Source organism: Mustela putorius, unplaced genomic scaffold, assembly GCF_011764305.1.
Source record: "Mustela putorius furo isolate JIRA1106 unplaced genomic scaffold, ASM1176430v1.1 tig00537227_pilon_pilon_pilon, whole genome shotgun sequence".
NCBI lineage: Eukaryota > Metazoa > Chordata > Mammalia > Carnivora > Mustelidae > Mustela > Mustela putorius.
The window spans coordinates 24,604,552-24,612,298 of record NW_025422368.1 but is presented as its reverse complement, the minus strand read 5'-3'; the positions used below and the strand labels follow the sequence as shown (position 1 = coordinate 24,612,298).

Sequence of the window (7,747 nt, the reverse complement as noted above, 5' to 3'; positions counted from 1 at the left end):
AATCTTTAACCCCGCTGAAATTTATTTTGAAGCACAGTGTAGATACAAATTTATTACCTTCTCAAAATTGTAAAGTAGATGGTCCCCATACCATTTATTAAATAATCTTTCCTCACTATTCTTAATGCCTCAATTATATATTAAAGCCATTTATATGAACTAATTTTAATAGCAAGTTTATTGAAACATAATTCACACTAAAGGGCACAACTCAGTGGGCTTTGTACATTCAGAATTGCACAACCATCATCACAACCTAATTTCAGAACATTTTCATCACCCCAAAAGGAAACCACCCACTGTTAACAGTTACTCACCATCCTCCCCTTCCCTACCCTCCGGCAACCACTCATCTACTTTCTGTCTCCATGAATTTGCTTCTTCTGGACATTTCATGTAAATGGAATCATACAAAATGTGGCCTTTTTATGACTGATTTATTTCACTTGCTTCCCGTATTCATCCATGTTGTAGCATGTATCAGTACTACATTCCATTTTATGGCCAAATAAGATTCTAATATATGGGCACCTAATCTCAGCTGGTCTGCCCGAGACCCCCTGAGCGCCAACCCTAGTCCCCCGTGCAGTCCCATTTCCGCTCCAACAAGATGAAAGAAACTATCATGAACCAGGAGAAACTCTCCAAAGTGCAAGCACAAGTGCGCATTGGTGGGAAAGGAACTGCTCGCTGAAAGAAGAAGGTGGTTCATAGAACAGCTACAGCAGATGATAAAAAAAACTTCAGTTCTCCTTAAAGAAGTTAGGGGTAAACAATATCTCTGGTATTGAAGAAGTGAATATGTTCACAAACCAAGGAACAGTGATCCACTTTAACAACCCCAAAGTTCAGGCATCGCTGGCAGCGAACATTTTCACCATTACAGGCCATACTGAGACAAAGCAGCTGACAGAAATGCTACCCAGTATCTTAAACCAACTTGGTGCAGACAGTCTGACTAGTTTAAGAAGACTGGCTGAAGCTCTGCCCAAACAATCTGTGGATGGAAAAGCACCACTTGCTACCGGAGAGGATGATGATGATGAAGCTCCAGATCTTGTGGAGAATTTTGATGAAGCTTCCAAGAATGAAGCAAACTGAATTGAGTCAACTTCTGAAGAAGATAAAACTTAAAGAAGTTACTGGGGGCTGCTATTTTATGACTGCTTTTTAAAATTTTGTTCATGGATCTGATAAAATCTAGATCTCTAATATTTTTAAGCCCAAGCCCCTTGGACACTGCAGCTCTTTTCAGTTTTTGCTTATACACAATTCATTCTTTGCAGCTTATTAAGCTGAAGAAGCCTGGGAATAAAGTTTGAAATAAGATTAATAAAGTTCTTTGCCTAGGGGGAAATAAAAAAGATTCTAATATATGTAGGGGCATCTTGCCTGGGTGGCTCAATTTGTTAAGCATCTGCCTTCAGTTCAGGTCATGTTCTCAGGGTCCCCGGATTGAGCCCTGCATCAAGCCCCACATGGAGCCTCACATCAGGTTCTCTGTTCAGCACAGAGTCTCCTTCTCCCTCTCCTTCTGCCTGCTGCTCTGCCTACTTGTACTGTCAGAGAAATACAATCCTTTAAAAAATACTTAAAAAAAAAGATTATATTATAAAAAATAAACATTTTTTTAAAAATAAAATAAAATAAGATTCTACTATATGTATATACATTTTGCTTACCCATTTATTAGTGGATGGTCATTTGACTTACTTCTACTTTTTTGGCTATCATAAATAATATAAATATAAACATTTGTGTACAGGTTTCCATGTGTGTGTATATATAGATATGTAGATATATAGATATTTTTTCTCTTGGGTATATACCAAGGAATAGAACATCTGGATCATATGGTTTAACTTTAAGGAACTGCTGTACTGTGTACAAAGCAACTGTATCATTTTACAATCTCGTTAGCAATGTATAAGAGTTCCAATTACTCCACATCCTCATCAACACTTCTTATTATCTTTTTTATTATAGCCATGCACGTGGATCTGAAGTTGTATTTCATTGTGGTTTTAATTTGTATTTCTCTAATGACTAATGATGTTGAATACATTTTTATGTGCTTATTAGCCATTTGCCTACCTTCTTTGGAGAAATGCCTATGCAAATTTTCTGCTCATTTTTTAATTAGACTATTTGTCCTTTTGTATTTGAGTTAAAAAATTTATTTATATATTCTGGATACAAGTCCTTTATTTTCTCCCAATCGGTGGGTTGTCTTTTCATGTTCTTGATGATGTCCTTTAAAATGCAAAAGTGATGTTTTTTTAATGAAGATCAAGTTACCTATATTTTTCTTTAGTTGCTTATGCTTTTAGTGTTACTTCTAAAAAACTATTGCCTAATCCATGGTGACAAAGATTATGCCTATGTTTTCTTTTAAGAGTTCTATATTCCCAGTTCTTTCATTTAGGTATAAGTTCCATTTTTAGTTACTTTTTGCATATGTGAGGTCCAACTTCATTCTTTTGCATATTGATATCCAGTTGTTTCAGCACCACTGGCTAAAAAGATCATTTGTTCCCTGTCTTCGACGAATTTCTGGACCATTTATTTGTTCCAGCGATTTCCATGTTCTTGAAGGTCTACTATGTCTTAATTATGTTTGCTTTGCAATCAATTTTACACCTGGAGAAGTTACCCTTCCCTTATTAACCGCGTCCATCACCCACTCTCCTCCCCAACCCACATATTCAGAATATTCTTTTTGATTCTCATCCACTTATTATCCTAGATCAGTAGTTTACCAACTTTGCTCCCCCAGACAACAAATTCAAAAGTTTATGGTTCACTGCCTGCATTTCTACTTAGTGATCATTTCCTTCCTCTTGAATTGTTGTTGTTAAGGGTTTATGTATTTTTCTCAATCCATTGTTCTCATTGAACAGGTATTACCTCCATTTTAAAAAGTGAATAAATATTTAAAAATAGATACACAAGACAGAGTTAAATTCTGTGACTTGACCTAATTCACCCAACTAGACATTGGCAAAAACATTTGACTATCTCAATTGCTATAAAGTATATTTCTGAGAATGTTTCCACTTAAATCTTACTGTTTTTGATCTACTAATCTGGATTTTCAAGAAAAATTGAAATGTCTGTCAGTCAGTCTAATTGTACTTTTTCTCCATACTGGTTTATTGTTGTATATCACCAAAGGATTTATAATTTGATAAACTCTGACCTGTCAAAGCATCTGTAACTTGGATAAAGCCACTAACTATTGGCTGTGTCCAACTGTTTTCTCAGTTTTAACTTAGAGGAAGAATTCCCAAGGGAGGCACAGTATGATTCTTTATGGTGATGGGAAGACATATGTAGCTTAGGATAAGTAGTTTTTATATTGCTCTTTTAATGCATACTACAGTTATTAAATCTCAATAAAATCTTCAGGGCTAGGAGAATATACCCAACATTGAATGAGAAAATGCTGTAGTGGACATATATCTACCACTCTCAAAAAAATAAAAGATAAGACACTATTTTGGAGAATAATATTGGATCTTCTTCCATCTCCAGGTCTGTATAAGCCAAAGAAAGTTATGTAAATTTATGCAATTTGCCAATGATTGGGCAATGCAATCTGCTGCCTTTCAAATATACAGATCATTCTCTTAGTACCAAAAAAACCTCCCCACAAATAGTCTAGGTCAGCACTTTATAATAGAAATAAAGTGTGAGTCACATAGAGAAATTTTTAAACTTTTAAAATTAAATTATTGAATTTTCTGGTAGTCACAAATCAGTAATAAGAAAAAGTCAAAATTACTTTTAATATATATTATTTAACCTAACATATCTAATATATCATTTTAACATGTAATTATTATGAAAATTATTGCTGAGATATTTTCTGTCCTTTATTCATACTGAGTCTTTTAAATCTAGGGTGCACTGCACACTCAAAGCTCATCTCAAATCAGCCATATGTCTAGTACTCCATAGACACATGGGGCTGGTGGCTGCCATATTGAACAGCACAGGTCTAGACAGAAGACCTCAGGAACTTCTCCAAGTCAGAGGGCCACCAGCGGAAGGAAAGGAGAAAAGATAAAAATTGGCAAAATGAAGAAAAATGGAAGTAGAGGAGGAGAAATGAATGAGAAAATAAGAAAAAGATAAATGAAAGGAGAGAAAGGGAATGAACATTTTCTGAACACTTGCAGTGTGCCAGCAGTTAAGTATAATGGGAAGTGCTCAGAAGCTACTTAGAAATAATCTTTAGCATCCTCTGTAAGTGAAAAAGTCACATTGATACCAAACTATTATTACTGGTGATGATGCAGTAAGTTAGAAAAGTACATTAACACCCAGTCATAGGAAGATATTATTCTTGTTCACATGCTCATAGTATGGAGACATATCTGCCTCTGGTCTGGAATATAAATCACTGAGAGGGCTGCCTTTGAGAGAAACTCTTTCTCGTACCTTTTTTCTTTCCAAGACACCAAGACACAATACCAGACATCCCCTTAGAGGAGGTCTAGGCCAGTGGAATTTGCAGTGCAACTGGAATGAAAAAGGGAATGAAGGAGAAAGAAAAGAAAACTCTGTGATTTTAGTAGTAAGGGAATTCTTGGAGCAGGCTTCTACTTCCGAGCCTGGAGGCCATTGTTATACTCGTGGAGAGACCTCTGGCTGAGCCTATGAGAAGAAAGAGCTTGTAAAGGGCATAATACCATGTCTCCACTCCAGTTTAGTGGATAATGTGTGAATTGCTGGCAAAAATATTAAGTATCAATTTTTAAAAAATAGATTTTATATACTCACCATATAACTTAATAATAGTCCAAATACATCTGCCAGACATATACTTTAAATGCCCCACACAGATGAGATGCAGTGAACTGGGCAAACCAAAATTTTCCATGCTGATCTAATTCAAGCCTGGCATCTGGTAGAGGCTGTATGTAGGATTGGCACATTGTAAATTCATGTTGTTTTTGCTCATTCCCTCACCTGGAGCCATGCTCTTTACACCCCCATCCAACTTTGAAACATGGAAGCCCTTCCCTTTCTTAGACCACCCCAATCCCAATGGAACAAGCTGAACCACTCCCAGCCAATGGAACTACTGCTTTAAAAAACACTCAAGACATTATTCATCATAAGTATGGAGACATTTCTTTGGGGTATTTTATATTTTTTTTTCAGAGTCACTTATATTTGCTCTTTTCACTTTTGCAAATCTTTCTGGAAGCATCACTCAACTCTTTGTTTTCTACTTCATTTAATCAAGTTGGAATTTTTTTCATTTAAGTCTTCAGATATTTGCTGTCTTTCTTCTTGTGAAGCAATGAAAAGCCCTGTCACTTTGGTTGCCATAGACCACCAATGGCCCGTAATCATCTCACAGTGCTGTTCTTGCAAGAGCAAAGCCTTTAGAAACCAGACCCTAATAAGTGCAAGTTCTTTTCCATGCCTAAAATCTGCTTTGAGGATGTGCAAGAAGTGTTATCATTTAAGCCCACTGTAGGATTGCTACAGTCTAACTAAAAGACTGGCTCTGCTCTTGAGCCATCATGAAATGATACATATGTCTCTGCAAACTTAGAAGAGTAAGAAAAAATATTGATGTTCTGTGTGTTTTAGATTTTACTTTTTTAGATTGTTGTTTTTAGTTAACATTACCATTTGGTTCTTTAGTTATCTGATGGGCGTGAAGGACTACAGTTGAGGAGTGGGGTGGAAAGAAAGAAAGGAAGAAGAGGTTAAAGACGGAATTTAAGGCAAGGCAGAATGGCTAAGTGATTAACACCATGGAATTAAGTCATAGCTTCAAATCCTGGCTTTCACACTCTCCAGCTGGGTGGCTTGGGCAAGCTATTCCATTCTTTAAGCTTGTTCCCTCAACTGTGAAATGGGAATACTACTCAAATCTACTTCAGGAGGTTGAGTGAACTAATTAAAATAAAGCATGTAAAGCAATTAACAAATGTCTGGCACGCAGCAGTCACTAAGTGCTATGGATTATTAGCACAATTAGTAGTAGTAGTACAGATGGGATTAAACAGAATGAAATAAAATCAATGCTATACTTCATTCTACTCATTCCATTCCTCCCATTTTTCACATTGATTTTTTTTCTTTTTGGTGTCCAGGGAGAGATGTGGTTGTGGAAATTGGATGGGTAAGGAAAGTGCTTTCAGAGAGCAAACTTAAAATATCATGCAACAAGCACCATAGGGCAACATCACAACTTTCGGGAATAGAACGTTGCAAAAGAAAAGTAATTCTAAGAATGTATGTCTTCACAATCACCTCTATTAGATCTTTAACCAGAACTTTCACTCTCATTTCTACAAAATGGAAATAAGAATAATTTACAGAACTATTTTTCACTTGACAAATCTCCATCCTTGACAGGATCATCTCTCCTCTCCTCTTTCTCATCACTCCCCAACAGCTGGGGTCAGGTCCAGGGTGATTGTTCTGGGAGTTAATGAACCTCCATTGCCCCTGACTTTGGCTACCTCCACCTTGTGGTAAACTATCTGAAAAAACTGGAATAGGAATGGATGAGGGCAAGAAGGCTAAGAGACTCTTGATCCTTTTCCAGAAACCCTGCAGTTTCTGGCAAGAGCAAATTCTGACTGTATTTTATTCAGATATTAACAACCATAGCAGTGATTTTACTGCCTTTGAGAAAGGCAATGCCCCAGCTAAAGAAAGGCAATCTACAGCATCTGACTCAGTGAGTCTGAGAGCAATGACCCTCTCTGGGTATGAATGTTCTATTGAAACTGACCGAAGCAGTTAATAGCAATCTTCAGTTGGGTTACCTACAAATGTTCCTGCTCCTCTTCCCAAGGTGTTCTTTTTCTGGCAGCACCAGTTATCTGCTGGGAAACTTAAATGAATAGAAATAAGCTGGATGTAGCCAACTGTCAGGGAGGTAACATGCCAACCAACCACATATGCTGTTAAATTAAGTTTATCATTTACATATCTACACACAAATACACATCTTGTGTGGTCCACAAGAAGATGCTCTTATTAACTTCTACTACATGTGATAGTAACACAATAACTATCTTCACAAAATAAAGTATGTTTCCGTATATTACTATACTGAATAGTATGTATATATGTGTATATACGTGTGCATTTATATATGTGCATATATATACATATATACATATTTCATACATTGCAACATATACTGAAATATACTTAGATTATACCTAGAAAGTATGGTTCATGAGGCAGGAGTCTGTCCATCTTCTTACAACAGGTACCTGATAAACTTTGCTGAAAGAACATACAACAAATTATTTCATTTGGTCCTCAAGGCAACTGTATGAATTAGGAATGAAAAGTAATATTACTGCCAACGTGTTGTAGGTGAAGGATTCCAAATGGCTCGTCCAGGGCCAACCAGCTGGAGAGAGCAGAGTCAGACTGTAAGCCCAGGTTAAGTGGCTTCTCCTCCCATGCTTCACAGGGAAGAGATCTAACTTCTATCATGGGAGGAAACAAAAGTTGATTGTTTTCTTCTTTTACCAGGTAATGTTGCTAGACTAAATCCATTTCACCTTCTGTACTCATTTTCTTGGATTGGGTTTAGCAGGCACCCGGGGTTGAAAGAATTAGTGGCCAGTTCTTTAGGGGTTTTCATTCTTCTGCACCTCTGAGCCAATCCAGAGCCCCGATAACCCCCAACCACTTTTCTTTTTGTCCTTCCACCCTCTTCCTCCTCCCTTGCTTTTGCTTCTCTGTCTTCCTTTGTGCT

The 7,747-nt window shown here is 36.9% G+C and overlaps 1 pseudogene; it reads left to right on the top strand.

Annotated features, from left to right (window-relative positions):
- Positions 1–610: 610 nt before the first annotated feature.
- On the top strand, positions 611–1,351 carry LOC101681056 (annotated as a pseudogene).
- The last annotated feature ends 6,396 nt before the right edge of the window (positions 1,352–7,747 follow it).